At 35.6% G+C, this 15,028-nt stretch overlaps 1 pseudogene; it reads left to right on the forward strand.

The window, feature by feature from the left end:
- The window catches only part of LOC104851097, a 21,926-nt pseudogene that overhangs the window by 5,550 nt on the left and 1,348 nt on the right, over window positions 1-15,028 (forward strand).

Raw genomic sequence — 15,028 nt, forward strand, 5'->3', positions numbered from 1 at the left:
TGTGGTTTTTCTATAAAATGGAATATTACTCAGCCATAAAGAGCGAGAGAATAGATTCATTCATAGGAAAATGGATACATATTGAAGATATACTCCTAAGTGAAATAAATAAGTCCCACATGTGTAAATACCGAATAGTTTCCCTGGTGTGAATATTCTGCAACAATGCATAAGATTCTAATAAGATTACTGACATTTAGAAATGGGAGGAAAGGAGCTAAAGATGTAGGGAAGGTGTGATACGTAGGGGAAGAACAAAAAGGGAAAAGAAAAAAATGTGAGAGAATGAAAAGATGAAAATAAAGTGTTTGTAGATGGGGAGGGGAGGAGGGGGTGAAGGGAGGGCAGAGGTAAGGGGAAAAAAATGAGAATCAAGACTTGCCATGTAAAGGTACATGATCTCAACAATGAATGTAACTGTACTGTATCCCTAAATGTACCAATAAACTCAATTAAAAAAAAAAAGTTTAACCACTAAGTGTCAAACAAGTTATAAGCACATCAAGCCTGTACCAAAAAAATTCTAAAAATTCCAAGCAAAATCAAATGGCCTATAAACCAGCTATGGAGAAAGAGAATAACTGTTACACAACTGAAAGTAAACTGAATTCTCTTCCAGTTTTAAGCCAAAAATTAAAACTACAAAGTACACTTCATATTGGAGCATCATTTTTTATTAGTCAAAAAACTTTCTCTTTGAAGATTGTCTCTCGAAAATAAGCCATCAGTGGGTCTCAACCAAAAGAATTAATCAGAAATGATTGAAGACTGTGATGCAGAGGCTGTGTGTGAAAGAAAAAATTTTGTGAAAGAGCAAGTGCCCAAGTTCTTGCTACTAGAAAAGAAATTGAATATTGAGCTGAGTACAAGAAGAAAAAATGAAGAGGAATTAGCAAAGGATTCATCAGGTGCAATAGTTTCTTCAAAGGGATATACTCTTGATAAAAATAACAGTTGCCTTCAGATGATTCTTTTGGTGAGAACAAAATTTCGCAAGTCCCTTGTCTATCCTATCTTCAGTGTGTCTGCAGGTAATACAAAAAGATCTCCAGCTGAAGAAGTCTTCCATGGTACCTACCACATGTATTAACTTCTCAAAACAGACCAAAGCACATAAAAATGTTAATAGCAGAGATACAAATAAACAAAAGACCAGCTCATCATTGATATGAATCAGAAATATTTTGGGGCTACTATATATAACTCTTGTGGCATGATTTATGCTGCCTCTAATCGTGAGTGAGATGCAACATATCCAGTACCATCGCTGATTTATGAAGGGAATCAAATATTCAGGCTAGAAAAGAGAATGAGTTGTGAAAGAGTTTTGGGATGGTCCTGTCATTCCAGGTCCTATTGGTCCTGCCATGATATCCAAGTAACACTATCAAGAAGGTGACAGATGTCCAAGAACTTGTTGATTATGAATTGGACTTCCAGTGAGTTATTCCCAAGTGTTTGGAGAAAACCAAAATTTTTCTCTTTGTTTCTGATAAGAAAGTAGTTGGGACCAGATCCAGTAAGGAAGGCCCCCAGAGGAGGTCTCTCCAGCCACCTGCTTGGGCTCACCCAGCAGGTCTGCAACCTCCCAGACTGCACACCACCAGATCCAGCAAGGAAGGATGTCTATGAGTCATTAGAGACTCAAAAGCTAAAACACACCTATATCAGTAAGATTTAAGTAATAATCCAGAAACTAAACCAAGGACAACCCAACAACAAAAATAAAAATGAGAAAACACTTAAGCAAGACACAAACACAGACTTCCAGTTCACTAATGGCAAACAGTGGGTCAAATGAGGATGAAAAGTCTGATAGTGAACCAGCAGGACACCCTGGACCCATAGCACAGGAGGTAACAAAATTGATCAATCAGGCTCTAGAAAAATTCAAATCAGAAATAATTTCCCAGTTAACCATAGAGATGGTGAGCAAAATGGAAGTCATGATTCAAGACTCCAAAATAGAAACTGACAAAAAAATACATGAACTCAAGACCATGATAGAAGCCATGAAGACTCAACATCAGAAAGAAATGGAAACAATGAATGCCCAACACAGGAAAGAAATGGAATGCATAAAACAGATTCAAACAGATACCCACGAGATTAAAAGCTCTATTGAAAGTGTATGCAACAGAATAAAAGATTGTGAATATAGAATTTCAGATAAAGAAGATAGGATTGCAGTCAGTGACCATGAAAAAGAGGTCTCTCAAAAAAAGTAAGGGATCATGAGAAATTGATCCAACAACTTCTAGACGATGCAAAGAAACATAACATAAGACTAATAGGAATCCATGAATTAGCAGGGGAAAACACAAATGACTTGAAAAAGCCCTTCACAGAATTAATGACAGAAAACTTCCCAAACAGAACAGAAGAATTAGACATACAGATAAGTGAGTCATATAGAACTCCAACTAGCCACGATCAAAAAACATCTACACCTAAACATATAATAATCAAAATCCCACAAATCCAACAGAAGAACAAAATACTACAAGTAGTAAGAGAAAAGAAACAAATCACATGCAAAAGAAAGCCCATTAGAATCACAGCAGACTATTCAACACAAACCCTTAGGTCAAGGAGAGCTTGGAGTGAGGTATTTCAACTCCTAAAAGAAAATAACCTCCAAGCTAGACTGATGTATCCTGCAAAATTCTCTTTCAAAATGGATGGGGAAATGAGATATTTCCACATCAAAGAACACCTGAGCAACTTCATGAACACCAAATCAGCACTACTAGGAATACTAAGCAATATCCTAGAAAAGGACAATGAAGTTCACAATACCATCAGGCCCAACAGACCAAATCAAATAGGTAAGGCAAGAAACTAAAAGAAGAGGGGAAAAAAAGTAAAAAAAGTCAACAAAAGGACAGTAACATGACAATAAGTCAGAACATATCAGTTATAACCATCAATGTTAATGGTCTCAATTCACCAATCAAGAGAAATAGACTGGCACAATGGATTAAGAAGTAAAATCCAACAATATGTTGTATACAAGAAACACACCTTCTGCAATAGGAAGCCCATAGACTGAAAGTGAAAGGATGGAAAACAATTCTCTATTGTCAGAAGCCCAGAAAAAAGCAGGGGTAGCAACCTCATTCTCAAAGTAAATTTCAAACCAAAACTCATTAAGAAAGACAAAGAAGACCACTACATCCTTGTAAAGGGAACAATTCAAGAGGAAGAGAGGACAATCATAAACATATATGCACCAAAAATAAATGCCCCCAACTATATAAAACAAATATTAAGTAACATGAAAAACCAAATAAGCACTAATACAATTTTAGTGGGGGATTTAAATACCCCACTATCACAAATTGACAGATCATCTAGGAAGAAAATCAACAATGAAATAATAGAACTAAACCAAGCTTTGGAACAAAGGCACTTAATAGATGTCTACAGAGTATTCCACACCAGAAAATCAGAATATACATTCTTTTCGGCTAGACATGGATCATTCTCCAAGATAGACAACATATTGGCTCACAGAACAGGTCTGAATAAATGCAAAAGATGTGAAGTTATCCCTTGTATATTATCAGATCATAGTGCAATCAAGCTGGAGATCAATAGCACAAGAAACTGTAGGAACTTCACAAGAACATGGAAACTGAACAACACTCTCCTGAACAATCAATGAATGGATTACAGAGGAAATTAAAGAAGAAATTAGACAGTTTTTACAAATAAATGAAAATGGCAGTACAACATAAAGGAAGATATGGGACACAATGAAAGCAGTTCTATGGGGAAAATTCATAGTACTGAATGCCCACATTAGGAAAACAGAGTGAGCTCAAATAAACAACCTAATGATGAATCTTAGACTCCTAGAAAAGCAAGAGCAAGAAAAACCCAAAGCTCAAACAAGAGAGGAAATTATAAAGATTGGAGCAGAAATCAATGCAATGGAAACTAAGAAAATGATACAATAAATAAAACAAAGTGTTGGTTTTTTGAAAGAATAAATAAAATTCACAAGCCCTTAGCTAATCTTATCAAAAAAAGGAAAGAAAAGGTTCAGATCCATGCAATCAGTAATGAAAAAGGTGAAGTCACAACAGATCCCATAGAAATCCAGAGATTCATTAATACCTACTTTGAGAACCTGTACTCCAATAAAATGGAAAACACAGAAGAAATGGACAGATTTTTAGATACTTATGAATTACCAAAGTTGAACGAAGAAGATAAAAACATTTTAAACACCCCAATTACAGTCAGTGAAATTGAAAATGTAAATAAAATTTACCAACAAAGAAAAGCCCAGGCCATGATGGATTCACTGCTGAATTTTACAAGGCATTTAGAGAAGAATTACTGCCATTACTCTTCAAACTTTTCAATGAAATAGAAAGGGAAGTTATACTTTCAAATTCATTCCTGGAAGCAAGTATCACTTTGATTCCCAAACCAGGGGAAGACGGAACTGAAAAAGAGAACTACAGGCCAATCTCCTTAATGAATATAGATGCAAAAATCCTTAATAAAAAACTAGCAAACAGAAGACAGAGGATGATCAAGAAGATCATACATCCTGACCAAGTTGGTATTATTCCAGGGATACAAGGGTGCTTCAACATATGTAAGTCAATAAATGTAATACATTATATTAACAAAGTCAAGGACAAAATCCATATGATCCTCTCCATAGATGCAGAAAAAGCATTTGACAAAATTCAAGATCCATTCATGATAAAAACCCTGCAAAAAATTGGAATAGATGGTCTATATCTCAACTTCATAAAGGCAATCTATGAAAAACCATCAGCCAACATAATATTAAGTGGGCAAAAAGTGAAAACCTTCATGTTAAAATCAGGAACAAGACAAGGATGCCCACTATCACCACTCCTCTTTGATATAGTTCTGGAAAAATTAGCCACAGCAATTAGACAAGAGAAAGATATTAAAGCAATAAAGATAGGAAAGGAAGAAGTTAAACTGTCATTATTTGCTCATGATATGATACTGTACATTGAAGACCCAAAAAACTGCACCAAAAGACTTCTAGACTTAATTGACAGATTCAGTAGAGTAGCTGGATACAAGGTGAACACCCAAAAATCAATAGCCTTCTTATACATAAATAACAGTCTCACTGAGAAAGAAATAAGGGAAAAAATTCCTTTTACAATAGCACTCAAAAAAATGAAGTATCTAGGAATCAATCTAACAAAAGAAGCAAAAGATCTCTACACTAAAACTATAGCACTCTGAAAAAAGAAATTGAGGAGGATATAAAAAAATGGAAAGATATCCCCTGCTCCTGGGTAGGAAGAATCAACATAGTGAAAATGGCCATACTACCAAAACTTCTATACAGATTCAATGCAATGCCAATTGAAATTCCAAAACTATATTTCATAGAACTAGAAAAAAGAATCCAAAAATTCATTTGGAACCATAAGAGACCTAGAATAGTAAAAGCCATTTTAGGCAACAGACACATGGCACCAGGTATAACAATTCCCAATTTGAAACTATACCACAAAGCCACTGTGATAAGAATAGCATGGTACTGGCAAAGAAACAGGCCTGAGGATCAGCAGAACAGGTTAGAAGACACAAAAAACAAATCCAGATGTACTCAGCTACCTCATCTTTGACAAAGGAGCTCACCATCCTCAGTGGAGGAAACATAGCCTCTTTAATAAATGGTGTTGGGAAAACTGGATTTCAACCTGCCACAGAGTAAAACTAGACCCTTATCTTTCACCATGCACTAAATTAAACTCCAAGTAGATTAAAGATCTAAATATTAAAACAGAAACATTAAACTTGCTGTAAGGTAAGTTAGGCAGAACTCTGGAAGACATTGGCATAGGAAAAGACTTTATGAACAAATCCTCAGTAGCACGGGAACTAGCAGAAAGAATCAACAACTGGGATCTCATCTTATTAAAAAGCTTCTGTACTTCAAAACAAACCATCAGCAGAACTAAGAGACAACCTACAATGTGGGAAAAAAATTTTACCAGCTGTTCCTCAGACAAAGGACTATTATCTAGAATATATAAAGAACTCAAAACAATCAGTTCCCCCAAATATAAAGACCCAATTCAAAAATGGGCATCCGAAATGAACAGACATTTCTCAGACAAAGAAGTAAAAGCAGCAAGTAAATATATAAAAAAATGTTCCACATCACTGGTCATTAGAGAGAGGCAGATGAAAACAACACTGAGAATCCACCTCACCCCACAAAGAATGGCTGCTATCAAGAAATCACACAATTACAAATGTTGGCGGGGTTGTGGGAGAAAGGAACACTTCTCCATTGTTGGTGGGAGTGCAGACTGGTGCAACTACTGTGGAAATCAATATGGAGATACCTCAAAGAGCTTGGACTGGAGGTTCCATTTCACCCACAATGCCTCTGCTGGGTGTCTTTCCAAAAGAACTAAAAGTATCATATCACAGTGATGTATGTGCACCCATGTTTACAGTGGCACAGTTTGTGATAGCTAAAACTTGGAAACAACCCATTTGCCATCATTTGGAAACTGGATAAAGATGTGTTTTTTCTATAAAATGGAATATTAATTAGCCATAAAGAATAAGAAAATAGATTCATTCATAGGAAAATGGATACATATTAAGGATATACTCCTAAGTGAAATAAATAAGTCACACATGTGCAAATACCGAATAGTTTCTCTGGTGTGAATAAACTGCACTAATACATAAAATCCTAATAAGATTACTGACATTGTGAAATGGGAAGAAAGGGGCTAAAGGTGTAGGGAAGGTGGGATGGGTAGGGGAAGGGTAATAAGGGAAAAGAAAAAAATGTGAGCTAATGAAAAGATGGAAATAAAGTGTTTGTAGATGGAGGGGGGGGTGAAGAGAAGCCAGGGACAAGGGGAAAAAATGAGAACCAAGACCTGTCATGTAAAGGTACAAGATCCCAATAATCAATGTAACTGTACTGTGTACCTAAAATGTACCAATAAACTCAATCAGGAAAAAAAAAGAATTTTTTGGTGTGCTGGCCTGTATTCATGAAGTTTCTCAGGTGCTCTTTGTCATGGAAGTATCATTTCCCCATCCATTTTGAAAGAGCGTTTTGCAGGATACATCAGCCTAGGTTGCAGCTTGTTTTCTTTTAGGACTTCAAATACCTTACTCCAGGCTCTCCTTGACATGAGGGTTTGTGTTGAAAAGTCTGCTATAATTCTGGTGGGTTTGGTACCAGGGATTGAACTCGGATCCTTGTGCTTGCAAGGCAGGCCACTGAACCGCTGAGCTAAATCCCCGGCCTTGGAGGGCTTTCCTTGGCATGTGATTTGTTTCTTTTCTCTAACTATTTGCAGTGTTTTATTCTTCTGTTGAGTTTCTGAGATATTGATTATTACATGTCTAGGTGTAGATTTTTTGTGATCATCGCTATTTGGAGTCCTACAACACAAGCTTATATGTATGTCAAACTCTTCCCCTCTGTTTGGGAAGTTTTCTGTCATTAACTCTGTGAACAGTTTTTTATGTTACTTGTACTTTCTCCTGCTTTTTTATGGACTCCTGTCAGTCTTATATTAATGTGCTTTGCATCATCTAGGAGCTGTTGGATTGATTTCTCATTTTCCCTTACTTTTTTTAATGGATCCCTTTTTTCATGGCCACTGACCACTATCCTTTCTATCCTATTCTTTATCTGATATTCTGTCATCAGATTGGCTCAGTCTGTTATGGATACTTTCAATAGTTTTTAATCTCCTGGATATCTGTTTAAATCTATTTCATGGATTCCATTTCTTTCTTATGTTGGATATTCATGGGTTCTATCATGGTCCTGAGCTCATACATTTTTTTATCTGTTTCTGTTCTAAAGTCTCTAATCATGTCTTTCATTCTACTCACCATCTCCATAGGTATCTCAGAAATGTTTCTGTTTTGAATTTTCCTACAGCCTCATTCATCTATTTTGTTATTTCCTGTCAGTTCAGGAGGTCCAGGTGGTTGATTATGAGACTTTTCCACCTCATCTCCTTCACAATTTGCCTTTGATGAAAAGGTAGCCTTTGTTTGTGCTTCTGCCTTGCTTGAATATCTTCTCATTTCTATTTTTGTTGTTGGTAGTGTCCTTGGTGTGATGCCTGGGTTGATACCTCAATTTTCCTGTTATAGCTTGTCTTTAGGTTTGAGTCTCTAATGACTCTGAACCAATCTCATTTTCATTATTCCAGGAAGGACAACTGATTAAATCCATCACAACACCTTAGCCCAATCAGCAACACAATAGCATCAAGCACAATTTAGAAAAGTGACAATTTGTGATACTTATTAATCTATCACCTTTAACTGTGTGAATTAAATCAAAATTGAGGCTATAGCTCAGAACAATGGCCTTAGGATCCCCTGTGCCTCTGTAGTATGAATCCAGAAATCACCTCAGCCAGGGGGCAGAGGTAGATGGGGGGGGACTACAGGTGCCCATTTGAATGTACCTCTCACCCTTCCTCTGCCAAGGCCCAGAGGTGTGCGGCTGTGGTCCCAGGCAAGCTCCACTTGGCTACACCACTCACCATTGCTCAGCCAAGGTGTGAAGTACTGGGGCTGTGGTCATCTATAAATGTTAAGACACATGTTACTTCACATGAAATTGTTTTCTTCTGTAACAAAAATTTTTATATGCTTAAAAAAATAATTTCATGCCATATTTAACACTTATTCTTTACTTCCATAATGAGTTCTTTAAATACTCTAATTTCTATAAAATATATGACTTGGGGAATCAGCTTACCTCTCCTTTGAAAAGATTGGCATTTGCCAGGTTTTGTTTTACTCTCCAAGATTTTCCAACTAAATGGAAATATAACCTTACCAGGTGTTAAATATCTGTATACTCTTAGGCAGAATTCCTAATTCATTGAATAAATAATAACAGAGTATATGCTATATGTTACATTAGAGGAACTAATAGTATTATGTTATTTTATGTTTTTATTTGCCTATTATCAACTCATCTTGTTATCATTAAATTATTGGTGATATATCTTCTTAGACACAAGGCTTGATTTTTCCATTCAATTTGGAGTTATTTGAAATCCCTGCTCATTGTTTTTCTCAATGGGTTTATTGGTATTTTTTAAATATACAATACAGTTACATACACCATTGGGATCTTCCCCTATTTACAAAGACTTGGTTTCCTTTATCTAATTTTCTTTCTTTTCCCTTATTTCCTTTCCCCTACCTTTCCCACTTCCCCTACACTTTTGGCCCTTTTCTTCCTACATCACATTGTCAATTATACCATTTGGATCTTATTTACACTTATAGTTTTTGACACCAGAAAAATTATTGTTTTTTTTACACATGTGTATCTTATTTCACTTAAGAGTATGGCATCAATATACATCCATTTTCCTATGAATGACTCATTATTTATGGCTGAGTAGTACTCCATTTTATAGAAAAACCACATCTTCTTTATGCAGCCTACAACTAATGGGCAATTGGGCTGCTTCCACATTTTAGCTATTACAAACTACCACTATAAACATGGGTGCACATATACCACTGTGGTATGATTCTTTTAATTCTTTTGGAAAGATACCCAGCAGAGGTACAGCTTGGTCAAATGGAACCTCTAGTCCTAGTTCTTCGCAGTATCTCTATATTGTCCTTTCCACAGTGGTTGCACCAGTCTGAACTCCCACCAACAATGAGAAGGCTTCCTTTGACCCCCAACTGTGCCAACATTTGTTATTGGTTGATTTCCTGATAGCAGTCATTCTTTCTATGATGAGGTGGAATCTCAGAGTTGATTTCATCTGCATCTCTTGAATGACCAGTGATGTTGAACATTTTTTCACATATATTTATTTGCTGCTTTTACTTCTTTGTCTGAGAAATATCTGTTCATTTCAGATGCCCATTTTTTAATCAGGTCTTCATATTCTGAGGTCTGATCTTTTTGAGTTCCCCTTATATGTTCTGAATAATAGTATTTGAGAGCAGCTCGTAAAAATTTTCCCCACATTGGAGGCTACTTCTTAGCTCTGTTGCTGGTTTCTTTTGCAGTTCAAAAGCTTTTTAATAAAATGAGATCCCAGTTTTTGATTCTTTGTCCTAGTTCTCATGCTACTGAGGATTTGTTAATAAAGACTTTTTCTATTCCAGTGTCTTCAAGAGCTCTGCCTAACTTATCTTCCAGTAAATTTAGTGTTTCTTTTGAAATATTTAGATCTTTAATCTACTTGGATTTTCTTTTGGTGCATAGTTAAGGGTCTAGCTTTAATCTTTGGCAGATTGAAATCCAGTTTTTCCAAAACCACTTATTTAAGATGCTATATTATCTCAAGTGAGGATGATTGGCTCTTTTGTCAAAGATGAGGTAGCTGAGTACATCTGGAGTTGTTTCTGGATCTTCCAATCTATTCCACTGATCCTCAGATCTTTTTCTTTGCCAGTACAATGGTGTTTTTTTTTTAAATGGTGGCTTCGTAGTATACTTTCAAGTTGGGAATTGTTATACCCTCTGCCATGTTTCTGTTGCCTAGAATTTATTTTGCTATTCTAGGTCTATTTTGGTTCCAAAAGAATTCTTGAATTATTTTCTCTAGTTCTGTGAAATATACGGTTGGAATATCAATTGGGATTGCATTGAATCTGCATAGCAGTTTTGATACTATGGCCATTTTCACTATATTGATTCTTCCTACCCAGGAGTGGGGGTTACTTTTCCATTTTCTTATATCCTCTTTGATTTCTTTTTGCAATGCTGTAGCATTCAGTGTGGAGGTCTTTTGCTTCTTTTGTTAGATTCCTAAATACTTCATTTTTTGGATGCTATTGTAAAAGGAATTGTTTCCCAATTTCTCTCTGAGTGACTCTGTTCTTTGTGTACAAGAAGGTTATTGATTTTTGAGTGTTGACCTTGTATCCAGCTGCTGAAAGTGTGTTATGTCTAAAAGTCTTTTGTCAGAGTGTTTTGAGTCTTCTATGTAGAGTATCATATCATTAGCAAATAATGACAGTTTTACTTCTTCCTTTCCTATCTTTATTGCTTTAATTTCTTTCTCTTGTCTAATTGCTAATGTTTCCAGAACTATATTGGACAGGAGTGGTGATGGTGGGTATCCTTGTTCCTGATTCTAGCTTGAAGATTTTCAGTTTTGGGCCATTTAATATGATGTTGGCTGTTGGTTTTTCATAGGTAGCCTTTATCAACTTGAGATAAAGACTATCTATTCCAATTTTTTGCAGGGTTTTTATCATGAATTGGTGTTGAATTTTGTTGAATGCTTTTTCTGAATCTATTGAGATGATCATATAGTTTTTGTCCTTGACTCTGTTAATATAGTGTATTACATTTCTTGATTTATATATGTTAAACCAACCTTGCATCCCTGGAATAAATCCAAATTGGTCAGGGTGTACAATCTTCTTGATGAGCCTCTGTATTCTGTTTGCTGGTACCTTATTGAGGATTTTTGCATCTATGTTCATTAGAGAGATTGGCCTGTAGTTCTCTTTTTTGGATCAGTCTTTCCCTGGTTTTGGAATACAAATAACACTTGCATCTAGGAATGAATTTGGAAGTATTGACTCTCAATTTCACTCAAAAGTTTAAAGAGTAGTGGCAGTAGTTCTTCTCTAAATGTCTTCTAGAATTCAGCAGTGAATCCATCAGGATGTGGGCTTTTCTCCTTTGGTAAACTTTTAATTACATTTTCAATTTCATTGATTGAAATTGGGGTGTGTATCTTTTTATCTTCTTTGTTCAACTTTGGTAATTCATAAGTACCAAGAAATCTGTCTATTTCTTTTCTGATTTCCATTTTATTAGAGTACAGGTTCTTAAAAAGGGTATCAATGATCCTCTGGATTTCTGCTGGATCTGTTCTGACATCACCTTTTTCAGTCCTAATTTCATGGATGAGACTTTTCTTTCCTTTTTTTTTTTTCTTTTTTCTTTTTTTCCTCTCTCTCTGACAAGGTTGGCTAAGGATTTACTAATTTTACTTTTTCTCTCCAAAAACAAACTCTTCAATTCATTGATTTTTTTGTATTGTTCTTAGTTTCCATTGCAATGATTTCTGCTCTGATCTCCTGCCTTATAATTTCCTCCCTTGTATGAGCTTTGGGTTTGTCTTGCTCTTCTTTTTCTAGGAGCCTAAAATTTATCATTACATTATTTATTTGAGATTGCTCTGTTTTCCTTGTGAGAGCATTCACTGCTATGTGTTTTCCACGTACAACTGCTTTCCTTGTGTCCCATAGATTCTTGTATATTGTACTGGCATTATCGTTTGTAAAAACTGACTAATTTCTTCTTGAATTTCCTCTGTGTCCCTTTCATTGTTCATGAAAGTGATGTTCAATTTCCATGTTAATGAATTTCCATGTTAATGCTGTTTCTTGTGCTATTAATCTCCAGATTTGCACTAATGTCTTATAATAAACATGAAATAACTATGATTATTTTGCATTTATTTAAAAATGTTCTATGAGCCAGTATGAGGTCTATTTTGGAAAATGACCTATGTGCAGCTGAAAAGAATGTATATTCTGATTTTGTGGGGTGGAACACTCTGTAGATGTCTATTAAGTCCATTTGTTCAAAAGCTTGGTTGTGTTCTAATATTTTGTTGTTGATTTTTAGTCTAGATGATCTATTTGTGACAGTAGGGTACTGAGGTTCCCCACTACAACTTTATTAGTGCTTATTTGGTTTTTCATATCCCTTAATATTTAAGTATTTGGAGGTATCTGTGTTTGGTGCATATATATTTATGTTTGTCATCTCTTCCTCTTGGATTGTTTACATTACAAGGATTAGTGGCCTTCTGTGTCTCTCAATCAGCTATGATTGAAATTTCCTTTGTCTGCAAATAAGATGGCTACCCCTGCTTTTTTCTGGGTTCCTGTCACATGGAGAACTGTTTTTCCATCCTTTCACTTTCAGTGTATGAGTACTTTTTTGAACTAGGTGTTTCTTGTATACAACATATTGTTGGATTTTGCTTCTTAATCCATTCTGCCAGTCTATTTGTTTTGATTGGTGAAATGAGGCCATTGATATTGATTGTTATAATTGATATGCATTGACTTACCATTGTCATGTTATTGTCCTGTTGTTGACTCTTTTTCATATGTCTGCCTCTTCCTTTAGTTACTTTCCTTGCCTAATTGATTTGCTCTGTTGGGCCTCATGGTGTTGTAACTTTCATTGTCTTTTTCTAGGATATTGTTTAGAATTGTCTGGAGTGCTGGTATGATATTCATGAACTTTCTCAGTGTTCTTTGTCATGGAAGTATCTTATTTCTCCAGCCACTTTGAAAGAGTTTTGCATGATACATCAGTCTAGTTTAGAGGATGTTTTCTTTTTGGACTTGAAATACCTCACTCCAGGCTCTCCTTGACCTGAGGGTTTGTGTTGAAAAGTCTGCTGTGATTCTAATGGGCTTTCCTTTGCTTGTGATTTATTTTCTCCAACTGCTTGCAGTATTTTGTTCCTCTCTTGGGTTTCTGGGATCTTGACTATTATATATCTAGGTGTAAATTTTTTATCATGGCTAGTTGGACTTCTATATGCCTCACTTATCTGTATGTCAAATTCTTCCCCTCCATTTGGGAAATTTTCTGTCATTAATTCTGTGTCCAATTTTATAAGTCATTTCTACTGTCTCCTCCTACTTTCTGGATTCCTATCAGTCTTGTTATTCTTCTTTGCATCATCCAGGAGTTGTTGGATCAATTTCTCATGATCCCTTACTGACTTTAAGAGATCTCTCTTTTCATGGACGCTGACTGCAATCCTATCTTCTGTATCTGAAGTTCTATCTTTACATACATTAATTCTGTTGCAAATGCTTTCAATAGTTTTTGTTCTCCTGGATATCTGTTTGAATCGGTTTCATGGACTCCATTTCTTTCCTATGTTGGGCATTCATTGTTTCCATTTCTTTCCTATGCTGGGCATTCATGGCTTCTATCATAGTTCTGAGCTCATCTTTTTTTTTTTTTTTGTCTGTTTCTGTTCTAGAGTCTCTAATCATGCCTTTCATTGTTCTCACCAACTCTGTGATTATCTGTAGAATTATTTCTGCTTTGAATTTTATAAAGCCTGATTTATCTGCTTTCTTACTTCCTGTGCTATCATTCAGTATAGTTGACTGTCAGACTTTTCCACTTCATTTCCCCCAGTTTACCTTTGGTGAGGTGGAAGGCTACGTTTGTGCCTTGTTTAAATGCCTTCTCATTTGCATTTTTGTTGTTATTATCCTTGGTTTAATTCCTGGGTTAATACTTCCATCTTCCAGATATAGCTGGTTTTAGGTTTTGAGTCTCTAATGCCTCTGAGGCAATCTCATTTTCATTACACCAGAGCGGAAAACTTATTAGGTCAATCACAACACCTTAGCCCAAGTGATACAATCAGCAACATAATAGCATAAAGCACAGCTTAGAAAATGACTATTTGTGGTTGCTATTAATCTATCACCTTCAACTGTGTAAATTAAATCAAAATTGAGGACCAGCCCAAAATATGTTTATAGTGAATAAATTCTTCAATATATATAGCAATGTTAGCCTTCAGGATGGGGATTTAGAAGCAGCTGTGAGAGGGGGATAGATAAGATAGCAAAAGGTTAGAAGTAAGGTCAGAGAACACAAGAAGATCACACAAACTCTAGGAAGCTGTTAAGAAACAGAACAAAATAGTCACAAGAACAGAACTAACAGCAATAGGGAGGCTAGAGACTGTAATTGCTTTCTTCTTAAACTAATGGCAATTGAGAGAAGAAAAAAGAAAAAGAAAACAAATTTGAATTAGAATAGGAACAGGAACAAAAAGGGAGGGTAATGAAGATCAAGATGGGAGAGAGTGAGAAAGAGAGAGAAAGAAAAGATAAAAGATTTTAAAAAGGGAAAAATGGCCAGGGATGTAGCTCAGTGGTTCCGCTGCCTGCCTCACAAGCACAAGAACTCGAGTTCAATCCCCGGTAGCAAAAAAAAAAAAAAAAAAAAATGGAAAAAATTTGAGAAAAT

This window comes from Fukomys damarensis, unplaced genomic scaffold, assembly GCF_012274545.1.
Source record: "Fukomys damarensis isolate Sample0158 unplaced genomic scaffold, DMR_v1.0_HiC HiC_scaffold_30, whole genome shotgun sequence".
In the NCBI taxonomy this organism is placed as follows: domain Eukaryota; kingdom Metazoa; phylum Chordata; class Mammalia; order Rodentia; family Bathyergidae; genus Fukomys; species Fukomys damarensis.